This window comes from Balaenoptera ricei, chromosome 4 (assembly GCF_028023285.1).
Source record: "Balaenoptera ricei isolate mBalRic1 chromosome 4, mBalRic1.hap2, whole genome shotgun sequence".
Lineage (NCBI taxonomy): Eukaryota > Metazoa > Chordata > Mammalia > Artiodactyla > Balaenopteridae > Balaenoptera > Balaenoptera ricei.
Window position 1 is genome coordinate 76709127 of NC_082642.1, and position 13528 is coordinate 76722654.

At 39.0% G+C, this 13528-nt stretch overlaps 1 pseudogene; it reads left to right on the top strand.

Annotated features, from left to right (window-relative positions):
- The first annotated feature begins 8270 nt into the window (after positions 1-8270).
- LOC132364365 (DNA polymerase eta-like) overlaps positions 8271-13528 on the top strand; it is a 165046-nt pseudogene continuing 159788 nt past the window's right edge.

Genomic DNA, 13528 nt, shown 5'->3' on the forward strand with positions numbered 1-13528 from the left:
CTTAACCCTTCTGAGAATCAATTCTTCCCCTTGTAAACGGGAGTAACAATAACAGTATGTTTGCCTCGCAGGGCTGTTGTGAGAACCAAATGAATGTTCATGATACAGGTAACTCAGTGCTGGTCATCTAGTAAGTATACAATAAATGTTGCCTATGGTTGTAATTATTAATAACATTAGGGCTATTTCAGATTTCCATGGTATCTAGTATAGTGCTTTGTACATAAAAGCAACTTCTCAAAAAATGTTTGCTAAATAAATGAATGATCAGTCTGTGATGCTGAAATATACTGGTGGCCTTTATGCAATTTGCATTCACTCCATTCATTCATTCATTCAAATTGAATTGCAGGCCTGCTGCATGTCAGATGCTATACTGAGCACTGGGAATACAGAGATGATTAATCATTAAGATATGATTAATTAAGATAAGATTCTAGCCTTTGAGGAACTCACAGCATAAATTTATTTTAATTTGAAAAATCCGCATTGGCAGCTCTGTTTTTATGCCTACCTCTCACAAGCAAGGTACACTGACCTTTGTCAAGATGGAGTCAGCATGGAGAAAAATCAAGCTATATCAAACTCAATTGGCCCTAGTGGTTGGTCTTAAAAGGCAACCCAGAGAATCAAGGCTATTGTATTCAAACAGAGTCATGAGCTGAAGCATGACTCAGAAAATTATTGGCAACTGAAGGTCCCAACTCAAGGGTGGGCCATGGCCATGAGGGATGGTATACAGGGTACCAAATGGAAGTCACCAGCAGAAGACATGTCCCATGCATCAAGGTCCCAACCAACACACCAACACGTGGGAGAATGAATTTGGGAGAAGAAACAATATGAGGAAGGTAACAAAGAGCAACGTCCTTCATTAGGAAGAGAGATATCAGGAACTGGAAAGGTAATCTAAGCCTCAAACTCCTGAAAAAAAGTTTCACACACCACTAAGTTATCAGACAGACTGAGGAAATTGGTATAATAATGTCATACAGTTTTATACTGGTTAAAATTTTTAAAAATACCCTATAGGAAACAATAGATTTTTGTCATGTTTTCCAGCTGCTCAGCACCTTTTGAGAGCCCTGCAATACTTGGAAAACATTTTGCCTTATGAGTTTCAACTCCTCAAGGTAGAAACTAGAAAACAAGTCTCCCCAGCAACTTAGCTGCTAAGATGTATGCCTGAGACCTAGGATCCACCTATCAAACTCAACCATGAGAGACTTGTTTTCAAAAGAATACAATGTAAAAAAGAAGGCCTGTGAAATTCACCTTCTAGAGAACATGTGGCAAATGTGTCCCAGTCTTGGAGGGCAGAAAAGGTGAAGGTCCTGGTGTCTATTCCGTATGGAGTTGAGGCATAGGATATCAGGAGTGGTACTTTTGCCAGTGAAGGGCCTTGTAGCATAACTGCCCATTGTTTCCAGTTGTGTAGCATTCAAGCCGGAGTCTCTAGTCCATCAGGAGGTTGGGGAGATTTTCTCCTTAAACCAGCTTCACTGGATTCTTACAACCAACAATCCTGACAGATATAATTCATTATACCAATATCTGAGAAAGACTGACCCCTGAGGAGGAACAGAAAGCGCTGTCATCTGGGACTGATGTGGTACCCAGGACCACCCGGGGTCACTAAATGCCAGAAGCCACAGATGGCAAAGGAGTCAGAGCAAGCAGTTGCTCCATCAGCTGCGCCTGGATCACCAAACGCTGATTCTGTAGAACATGGCTTAACTCAGGGGTTGGCAGGCCGTATACTGCTTTATCTCTCAAGAAATCTCAGGAATCGGAGCCGGCCTGCCGTCTGCTGGGTGGAAGGGAGAACCAGGAAGGGAGAAGAAGATGAGAAGCTGGTGAAATGCGGCCAAGTGTAGCTGTCTCCACCCAACTTCAGAGCCATCTCCATTTCTCTCCCGCTGAACTCACTGCCAACATTCTAAGAGTTCTCCCAGCAACCAGGTATTTCCAAGAACCGACACACAAAGAAGGGAAAAGGGAAGCAGAAGTTTTCTCATTTATGACCAGAGGACTGCCCTTACTGCTTTTAGAGAATGAGTTTTTTGCTTTCTTCTTATTCCTGTGGCTGCTATGAACTCTCAAGATACATTTGCTCTAAGAAACATCACTTCATTTCTCCCCCTTGGTATCAAAGGCTCATACTGCTCATACTCCAGTGGTAGGATGGCTAAAGACTCCTCTTCTTAGAGTAATCCCTGAGCTAAGCACTGGGGTATAAAGATGAAGAAGGCCCAGCTTCTGCCCTCAGGGTGCTGGGTTGAGTGGAAGACACACAGATACACCACAATAGAATATCCAAGCATAATAGATGCATAGACAAAATGTTACAAAGTCATGCTCGCCTTCAACACAGGTGAGAGGAGGGAAGCCTTCTGAAAGCTTTACAGAAAGGAGTGCCATTTTGGCCTTTCTGCATGAATAGAATTTTGATGAAAAAAATGAAGACATCCCAGGAAGAGGAAGCCACATAAACATAGGCATGGAAGTGTGGAATTGCAAGTCGTGTTCAGGAAACATTGAATACTTGCTGGCGTAGAGCATAATGTGTGTGTGATAGAGGAATGGGGTGCTGGGAGGGCAGACTGTTCTCTGGGCTTGTTTCTCAGTTAGAAAGAGCCAGATATTATGCTTGTTGATTGAATGATTATGGCACAGAGTCACAAAAAGTTGAAATAGAGTAAGAACAAAACAAAAATCCAGAAACTTCACCTCAATATTTCATCTACTGAACTCTTCAAAAGTCTGACAGAGCTCCTAATATTGCTTGGTAAATATGATTTTTTTAAATGGGGGTGAGGTTCTTTGATAAGATGTAATAAAAGTACTTTAATTCAGTTAAAAATCAGCATAATGATGGTGAGGAACTCACTGGAGACTGAAGTGCTACTAAATTATAAACGAGAAAGATGTTGTAAAAGGGAAAGTCAAATTTGGAACGCTGACTTTATGCTCTGGACCCTGAAATGGCTAAATTTTCAGGATACTCCAGTTTCCTCTTGACTGGTTCACACACTTCTAGTTCCTTCTCTATCTCACCCTAAGCCCTCTTTGCCTCCCAGAAAGTGGGAAATGCCCCTCTTAAACAGATCAAATGAAACAGGGAGAGAAACTATATATTTTAGTCTGAATCCCTCATCAGCTCAGAAAGAAGGCAGCATTGACCTAACTTAGCACCATATACCTTACCTTTCAGCTGGTACCTTTGTGTACCCTTGGCTGATGCCAGCAACTCAGCCCCATGTCTCCCACTCAGCTCTCCCAGGCTTCTTAGAACTCAGATTCCCAAGACAAAGCACAATTGAGGCCCAGTTAGTGCTCAAGTTTACTGAGAATTAAGCCATAGGCAGATACCATCAAAACACATTTCACTTGTGACCTTTCACAGCCAGCGAATTGGAAGGATTTTCCTTTGCCGGGATTGAATTTAAAACGACTTCCCAGGAGCAAAAGGTCAGCCTGGGGAATCATGATATCCAGTTAAACACAGCTAAATAGAACATTTTAGCATGACAATAAATGGAGTTATATTTAGCTGATTTGGGAAACTATCTGGCCAAGGGAAAAGGAGGAGTACAGAGATTCTTCATCTACCACCCCTCCTCCTCCAGATGGAAAAAGTAATGGAGTAGTGCAGACAAGCACAAAGGTGAAGAATTTTACTAAATCTGTCCAGTGAGACCGTTTTTGCTTTCCCAACATTTACCATGTTCTGAGTAGGACGTTTTGGTTGAATTGCATAAAGGCTATATTGTCCTCTTGACACACACATGAAATTCCTATTAGCATGACTGGAGCAAGATGGGCTCCAAAGGGAGAACATACCCTCAAATAACTTTCTAGGCAGCTTTGATTTCTAGATATGTATGAGGTGAAAGCACATTAGCCAAACTAGCTTTGATAACAAATGCATTCTTTTTTAACAAGGAAAGACTGAAGGGAAAAAATAGTTGGCACTCATCTGCCCTTAACTTGAAATGCCCCATGCTATTTTGAAATAGCCTTATATTTTGCTGCTGTTAACTAACAGATGGTTTTGTTAGCTGATGACTGTTTCTCTAAATAACTCCTGACAATAAAAGGCTGTGACATATGAGAGCAAAATGGGGACCATAAGTGGTAGCCTTTTACCTCTAGAATCTTACCTTGTCGTCCATCCTGAAATTTGATGTGTGTAATTGCAGCCACTGGGAAGGTGTGGAGTGCTATAACATCACAGATCTGCCAATAGTTAGAAGAGATTATAGGTGTATGTTGTTTTCTCAGAAGGGAAGAAAATATATTTAATTGAAACCAATTTAGAAATCAGGATCCCTGTTAGTTTAGAGTGAGAACGTTTTCAATGAAATACTGTTTCATTCTGGCTATGAGAGATCCACAACTTTCCTCTCCCAGGCTCAGTGTGCTATTTGATAGGGAATCCAATGTTTGTTCTTGTCCCCCAAGACCCTATCTACTACACAATGAAATGGTACTCTAGGTGAATATAATCCATAGTGATTTAGCAAAAACCATCAGCCACAGCCTTGTGGAATTCATCTAACATTGTTTCACTTAGGGTGACTGATCTCTCTGCTTATAAGGTCTTTTTCATATGAAACTGCCTTCTTTCATTTTATCTTTTTAAAAATATCACCTGGTCTTTTTACTTATCTTTTATTCTGCCTTTGGGCAGTCCAAAACGGGCATGGCCCAACCTGCTTGGGCATAATATTGGCCACTTTCCAATCTCTAACTGAGGAAACGGTATGGCCAAAGGGCATTACTAAATTCACAGAACTGATACTCAGGCCTCAAGCCCTTGGTTCCTAAAAGTCTATTTGGTCCAGACACTTTGAATCTACCCTCAACCTGGGAAGACCTTTATGCCATATAAATAAGAATAAAGCCTTTGTACAATTCAACAAACAGGTCCTACATAGAACATGGTAAATGTTAGGAAAGTTACCATCTTACCTCTCCAAGTTCATCTTGCTCTTTTCTCCTAATATATTGCTGACCTCTTATTGTTCTCTTAATACCTTTACCTTTACAGTGTGGCACACTGATCTGTTATGCCCAGAATCCAAAGACAGCTCCATTTCCTGCTTATTGATTTAATCTCTCACCCTTGGTTCAAAAGGTTCCATGATGATTTTAGCCTACCACTAAAATGAATCAACTCAATCTTTATTCTTTCCCCATAGATGATCTCTCATCCAAGTCTGTGACCACACATTATCACCCTAGGACCATAACTCTATTCCCCTCTAGGACCATAACTCATTCCAAAAAGTCCATGTCTTCCAGAGGCCTGGATAAGCATAGATTACCTGAGACATCTCCTTTTAGATACAGCTACAATATTGTTGCAGTAATACCATCATTGAGATGACAAGATAATGGTGAACTAAAGTATGGCAGTAACAGTAGGAAGGAAGAAAAATAGTCATATTCAAAATATATTTCTGACAAGACTTGATAACTGATGAACAAAAGGGAATAAAAAGAGGAAAAGATCGAGGGTGACTTTCAGATTTCTGACTTGGAAAAGGTGTTGAATGCTGGATGTGATCAAAGAATAGGGGTAAAGAGTTTCAGATCTGAAAATCATTGAAACAAGGGTGACATAGGCACATGTCTTGTGTTTATCCCATTATTATTATTTTTTATTTGGTTGCACCAGGTCATAGTTGTGGCACGCAGGATTTTCGTTGCCATGTGCAGGATCTTCGCTGCAGCATGCGGGATCTTTTTAGTTGTGGCATGGGGGATCTTTAGTTGTGGCATGCGAACTCTCAGTTGCAGCATTTGGGATCTAGTTCCCTGACCAGGGATCGAACCCTTGCATTGGGAGCACGGAGTCTTAGCCACTGGACCACCAGGGAAGTCCCTATCCCATTATTTATGAACACTCTTATGTGAAATATGCAGGACTAGCTTATCTTTAATTTGAATAAATTGTCAAAAAGTAGAATAGGGAAATCTTTATGAAATCACAGAACTTCGAATCCCAGTTCCCTTCTCTGTAAATGGTAATGACAGTATTTACCCAGGATACTGGTAAAAACAGAACACACTTTTTACTAACCACCTGATACAGTGCGTAGCACAGTATACTCAATAAATGGTAGCTTCCATTGTACCTATGATTTGGAATGGCTTACTACACATGATCCGAAGATTGAGTTGGTAACTTGAAAACTGAAAACTGAACCAACAACGAAGTGTTGAAGAATGCAGACAACACCCAACCTGGACTACGATCCCATGGAATCACTGCTATTATTTATCGCTTACCTAGCACTTCAGCCCAGCAAATTTCAAGGTCAGTCATTATCATTTCCTAAACACAGGAAATGAGAAAAGCACTTCACAGATGGGGAAAACACAGCACCCTTGCTGGTAGGAATCACATAGTTCAACTCAAACAAGTTCAAATATTTGATGTCCTAAAGTCATTGTCTATGAACAAATCTCTATACCAGGACATCAAAGAAAATAACCCAAAGGTACCTCTGACCTTCTTCCTTATGAAGACAGAGGCTGAGTAATTGTGTTGTATATACAGGATATGCAACCTCAGATAATCTTGTGGGCAGGGTGGTAAAGTTATGCAGGCCTTTCCCTCAGAGAATGTCTTATGAGCTCGCTTTCTGAAAATGACAAATTGTGAGTAATCTTTTTCACATAAAAATAACTCTGAAAATGATTGTACCTATAAACAAATAAAACAAATAGAAAAACAAAATGTGTCTCAAAAACAAACAAGCCTGTTTTGCGAATAAAAAGGACCCACGTTTTTCCCACACCCTTTGTTACTGACTGAAATCTTCTCTAAGTAAACTGATCATGTCATCATGCAAATAATTGTCAGAATCACCTACCATGGTTACAGTGGAAGCTACTGGCAACCCACATACCCACCCACAAAGAAAAGTGCATCAGTTACAATTATCTGGTTGCAGGTGACAGAAACAGACTCTGGTTAACTTAAGCAAAGTAACAATAATAATTAACAAAAATAAAATAAATTATAGACCCTAATGAAAAAGTGAACAATCAGGCGTTGGGAGCAATAGGATCAAAGACGCTCCAAGAAATTAGGAAAGAGGCATTAACAGAGTATCTCTTCAAGGGATGGCCATTGGAAGGACGCATTTCAATGCTTTGTGTCAATGTCCCCTCACTGAAGACTCAAACTCCTGGGAGGGTAGGGTTAGTCTTATCTCAGACACGTGTCCAATCAGTGCACATGACTCTCCCACCAGAACAGCATGGAAGGAGGGAAGTGAAGTCCCCAGAAGGAAAAAGGGAACGTTAGTAACAAAGAAAGGGGAAGGGCTGCTGGGTGGATCAAAACCATAGGTTCCACCGTAGCCCGTCTCAGAAAATATTGGTTCTGAACAGAAACAAGCCTTGGCTTAGGAAACCCATTCGTGCAATTCGATTCATACGGCCAGTGCAGCATAAAAACTTACATTATTCAAACTTTTAAATTTAGAAAGAAATCTGATGTAAAAGCTCATACTCTTAAAAATATACTTCCCAGCTCTGCCGCTAAAAGCATTTCACCTACAGCAATAGCAGCACCTGTGTACACAACTTGCCATTAGGAGAACTCATAAAGCGCAGATTACGATTTCAAATCACACTCAAAGGAACCAGGACTCCTTGGTTCCTGGCTTCATGTCTTAGGACAGAAAAAATTAGGATGGTGATGGTACCTCCTATGGTTATAGCAGAACAAGACTTTTTCTAGGATGACAGGATGTGCTGAAACGACAACAGATCAGCTGAAAGAGCAGCTACTCACCAAGCCATGATGATTCAAACATCCAAACCAAAATATAATAACAGTTACGGTTAATTAGAACAGTTGAGTCTGTGGAAGGCAGAATTCATTACGGCACCGAAACAGAAAAGTTAATTTAGAAGGCGTCCCGGGAGACGTAAGGGGCGGTGCGCAGGCGCGTCATCGGCCATTGGTGGCGCGCGCACCATCACGTCTCCGTCAGGCGGGCGATCCGCTGAGCACGTGACCTCGGCTGAGACCGCGCAGTTGTGCGGGCCGCTGCCGGGGCGAGGGATTTCTTGGCCTTTGGTCCTTTCCTCTGTCGTTAGGGGGAATAAACCTCTCTCGAAACTGACTAGCCCACTCCCGGAAAGGGAACAGATATTTAAGATCCTTTCATCTTCCTTCCACTGGACACGGAGCCCGGCGTCCGCGGGCGGCGGTTTTGTCAGGTGTCTGTCACCTTGAAAAATGGCTGATGGACAGGACCATTGCTCTGGTGGACATGGACTGTTTTTTGTTTCTTTTTGTTCAAGGGAAGCAGCGGCAAAATCCCCATTTGGGGACTAAAACTTGTGCGGTTGTACAGTACAAATCATGGAAGGCTGGCGGAGTAATTGCAGTATGTTACGAAGCTTGTGTGCTTGGGGTCACTAGAAATATGTGGGCAGATGATGCTAAGACGTTATGTCCAGATCGTCTACTGTCACGAGTTCGTGAGTCCTGTGGGAAAAGCTGACCTCACCGAGTACCGGGAAGCCAGTGTGGAAGTGATGGAGGTAAGGTCTCATTTTGCTGCGACTGAACGTGCCCGCCTTGACAAGGCTTACGGAGACCTGACCAGTGCTGTACGAGAGAGGCTACAAAAAGCTCCAGGGTCAGCCTGTCTCAGCAGACTTGTTGCCGAGCACGTACATTGAAGGGTTGTCCCAAGGCCTTACAGCAGCAGAAGGGACTGTTCAGAAAGGTACTTCCATAACATCATATCGTTTCTGCTTCCTGCCTTTGGAACCTGCTTTGTTTGATCACTCTGATCCTTCTTGGATTGATTGAAAGGAAACTTAGACTACAACCTGAATGAATCACAAGGACTCACGTAGAAGGATGTACAGATTCTCTCATCTTTCCAGGTAAGTGGATGTTGAGCTGTGAAAGAGGTCATCCATTAACTTTGTTTATGCTGTACTTTGTTGAACAAATTCTCTTAGTCCATCAGTTTTTCACCTTGTGGTTGTGCACTTTGAATCTCGTTTTAGACATCCATTTTTATCAGAATTTCCTAAAGACATTTCTCTACATGTTTCTTCTATTTGCCTTACAGCTTCTTTTTAGGTATTTCAACTATATGGAGTTTAGCTTTTTATTTGATTTAAGGTGGGGAGCCACCTTAATTATTATTCTTATCTCAAGTTGGTTTTCCCAGCATTTATTAAACAGTCCATTCTTTCTTAACTTCTTATACGTAAGTGGGTCTGTTTCTGTAGTATCCCATTAATCTGTCTGCTTCTGCTCCAGAAACATATTATTTTTATTACTGTTCACAGTATTTCATAATATTTGATAATGACTCCCCTCTGCTTTTGTTTTTCAAAATTGTCTTGGCTATTTATGCACCTTTATTGTTCAATATGTGTTTTAGAATACATTAGTTGAATTCCTCAAAAATTTTGATGGAATTACATTGAATTTACATATTTAGAGAGGATGGTTACCTTAATGTTAAATTATTTCATCCATAAACATATTTCAGCAATTTTTTAGGTCTTCATTTATGTCCCTTTTAGTGATTTTTAAGTTAAAATTTTTGATTTATAGTTCTGCTTCTTTTGCAATCTGGAATCCAGTATGTTTTCCCTTTTCTTTCTCATCTGAACTTTTAATTGATATAATATACATAAAGTGTACAGACTGTAAGTGTACACTTTGACTAATTTTCACAAAGTAAGCCCACTTATATAAGCAGCACCCAGATCAAAAAACACCAGAACTCTAGAAGCCACCCTTACCTACCCTCCCAGTCATTATCCTTCCTTACATTATCTCCTCTCTCCTACATTACCACTATCTTGATTTCTATTTAGCTTATTTCTGAACTTTATAAAATTGAAATCATGCAGTATATACTTGAGTATGGCTTCCTTCACTCAACATTGTCTTTGTGAGATTCATCCATTCTGTTGTATATAGTTGAGTTAGTTTACTCTCATTGCTCTGTAGTATTCCATTGTATGAATATACCACAGTTTACCCTTATGATGGATATTTGGGTTGTTTCCAGTTTTGGACTACTAGGAATGGTGCTGCTAAGAATATTCTTGTAAATATCTTTTGGTGAACAAATGTATGCATTTCTGTTGGGTATATGACTAAAAGTGCTCAGTTGTGGGGTTTGCCTATATTCAGCTTTAGTTTGCCTGTAGTCACCTTTACTAGAGACTACTAAAAATTTTCCAAAATGGTAGTACTGATTTATAATTCCACTAGCAGCATATGAGAGTTCTAGTTGTTCCACATCTTTATCAACACTTGCTTTTTTCTCTTCTGTACTTTAGCCATTTTGATAGGTGTATAGTTATATCATATTATGGTTTTAGTTTGCATGTTCCTGGTGTTAATGAAATTGAGCACCTTTTTGTCAGTTTGATGACCATTCTTCTATCATGAAGTGCCTGTTTAAGTATTTGCCCTTTTTTTTTTTTTTTGGTTAATTGTCTCATTCAACTATAGGACTTTATATATTCTGGATATGAGTCATTATCAAATATATGTATTACAGTATCTTCTGATTTGTGGCTTGTTTTTCAGTCTCTTAATAGTAGCTTTTGATGTATGGAAGGTTCTTAATTTTAATTTGGTCCAGGTTATCTTTTTTTTTCTTTTATGGATAGTATTTTTTAATGTCCTGTTTAAGAAATCTTTACCTACCTCAAGTTCATGAAGAAACTCTCCTATATTATTTTAGAAGCTTTATTGTCTTGCCTTTTGCAGTTACATTTACAATCCATTGTGTGTGTGACTGTAGGGTGTGAGATAGGGATCAAGATTCCTTTTTTTATTATATGAGTATCCAATTATAATATCTTTATTATTAAAGCTTTACTTTTTTCTATAAAGGTCTTGTGCATTCATCATGTTAGTTCCTAGATGCTTTAATTTTTTTGTTGCTATAGTGAGTTTGCTTTTTTTTTTCTATTATATTTTCTACTTGGTTAGTGATATGTAGGGGAATGATAAGTGATTTTTTTTTGTAAGTTCATCTTATTTACTTTATCTACCTGACAAAAACTTGAGATATAATCTACGTGAAAGTCCTTTAATAAATAAAATGTACTTGATGGTTAAAAATATTTTCTTAGACTAGAATAAAATTAGGACAATTAAAAACTTGCTTTTGTGGTAATATTAGATTATGATAGTTCTAGATACCAGATATAAGAGAATCTGGGTCTTATTTGCTTTTAATCAAATATTATGAAAGTGGAATTCAGCTGGATATCCCAGAGCAAAGAATTCTGCATCTAGATGCTTTTCAACAGGGTGTCTACACCTTTTTGTAAAAAATTTTCTAGTACTTTTGATAATGGCTATATTCAAAACTATGTATCTATTCTCCTCTTCAGTTGTAATGTGTACTTTTAGAACTATTATTTTGTAACTTTATTCTTATTTAGAAGAGCTCTTTCAGTAAAAAATCTTTGAATGTTGGACATTAACCAAAAGGATATAAATCTGTAGCAAGTTAACTCTGGGGGGGAACTTGTAAGGGCAATCTGTTATTACTTGTAGAAGCAATACAGATTCATCCAGAAAAAAACTCCAAGAGAGTATAGCTTATTTCTAGCAACAGTGGTGAATTTTCCATGGGCTCCATGTTTTAAAGTAAGAATAAATAATAAATAAATGGTGTACAAAAGTAATTGTAATGTGAAGATAGTATTTTTATTTATGTTAATAAGTAGTGAAATATTGAAATGAGTAAATATTTTTTCTTACTTCTGTAAGTATATGTATATTTTTAATATACAGCTATGTACTTGTTTCTGTGTGTGCAGAAATGAGTGAACACAGGAAAGTTGAATAAGTCAAATAGATCCAGAAAAGGTAATTACAGTACCAACAACAAGGACTGAAAAACACCAGTGGCCACAGATAATAACCAACTAGAAAAGAGTGTATCAGTTGATCAGTCCTCATGATCATACACAACAACAAAAATTTTTAAAAAGGGGCTGACAGTGTGATACATAATGAATAACTAGACCAGAATCCCAAAGAAAAGAATTAACTGAACAAGCTTGATCCCTGATGTCTAGTAGAGAAAACCTCTAGGTGACCTTACTAATTAAAATTAAATACTGATTTGATCTATAATTTGGTTCCAGTAATACTAAAACTAGATTAATATATCAAAGTGGCAAGACAATACCCGATTTAGGGAAAGAAGGAGACAATCCAAATTTGGCAATAAAAAAGATACAAATGGTATTGAGTATTTTTTTTACATGCACAATTCCCTGGAATATGAAAGACACCAACCTCTCCAAAACCAAGTCAGACCTGCGGTCAACCACATATTTCGACAGCCCAAATTTTTTCTTTCTTTTCCACTGTGCTGTGCTGATAATGTATCAGCCTTCCTTAATCTTGTCCAAGTTGAGATGTGCTTTGCCTTCATTGAGATTAAGGTACAGTCTCCAAACCTACTACCATCTACAGGTTTTCTTTCATTAGAAACATATTATTAATTATTCTGATGGAAGGAGAGCAGGAAGAAAGAAAAAAAATTTTTTAAGAAAGAGAAAGAGGGAAGGAAGGAAGGGAGGAAGGAAGGAAGGAAAGGGAAAGGGGGGAAGGAAGGGGAGGGAGGGAGGGAAGCAGAGGAAGGACATAAAGTAACCTTCTGAGACACCAAGTTGCTAAGCATTAGGAAATACTCATGAGCTACACAACCTTATGGGATAATAGATAAGTAAGAAACAATAATCATTTAATTGGTTTCCTTATATATGTAGATTCTATTCAAAACATAAATCTTGTTTGCCTTGTTCATTCTTATATCACTATTATCTAGAACAAAAGTGCTTGGCACATAGTAAATGCTCAAAAATATCTGTAAGATAAATTGAATAGATGAATGAGTTCATGAGTGTGGGTACTCAGGTCCAATTTTGCCATAATGGTTGCTCAACATGATAGTTAGTGTTAAGCTGTGTCAGTTCAGGTACTCCTGGAAGCAGATACAGAGATGGACTTAGAAGAGCAAGAAATGTATTGGGGGAAATAAATTGGTGTGAATAGTAGGAAGGAAAAGACTTTGTATCACAATGCTGTTTTGTCACTTGTGAATGGAGAGAGGAAAGGAAGGAGGATTGGGTAGGAAGAGCCTCAGACTGCAATGTAGCTCAAGAAAGTCCCAGTCAGGCCAATGGGGAAACCAAAAGCAAAGATTAGAGAAGTCCCATATGGGGCCAAAATCACCTGGCTCTACAGTACTTGGTGCACAGAACCCCTCCTGGGCTGTTACTGGCTGTGAGCAGCCCTGGAAGAGCATGAACTTGGAGTTGAAGACTGTGGAGGATCCCAAATTTGCAATATCTGGAGATTCTCTGCTAATTACACTCTTAAACAGATTCTTTCTTGATAGGGGATTGAGTGGCGTACCTCCATGGCCATAGAAACCAAAAGGCTCCCTGTTTCTAATGTTGAGTAGATCAGATTCAATATCAACACTAAATC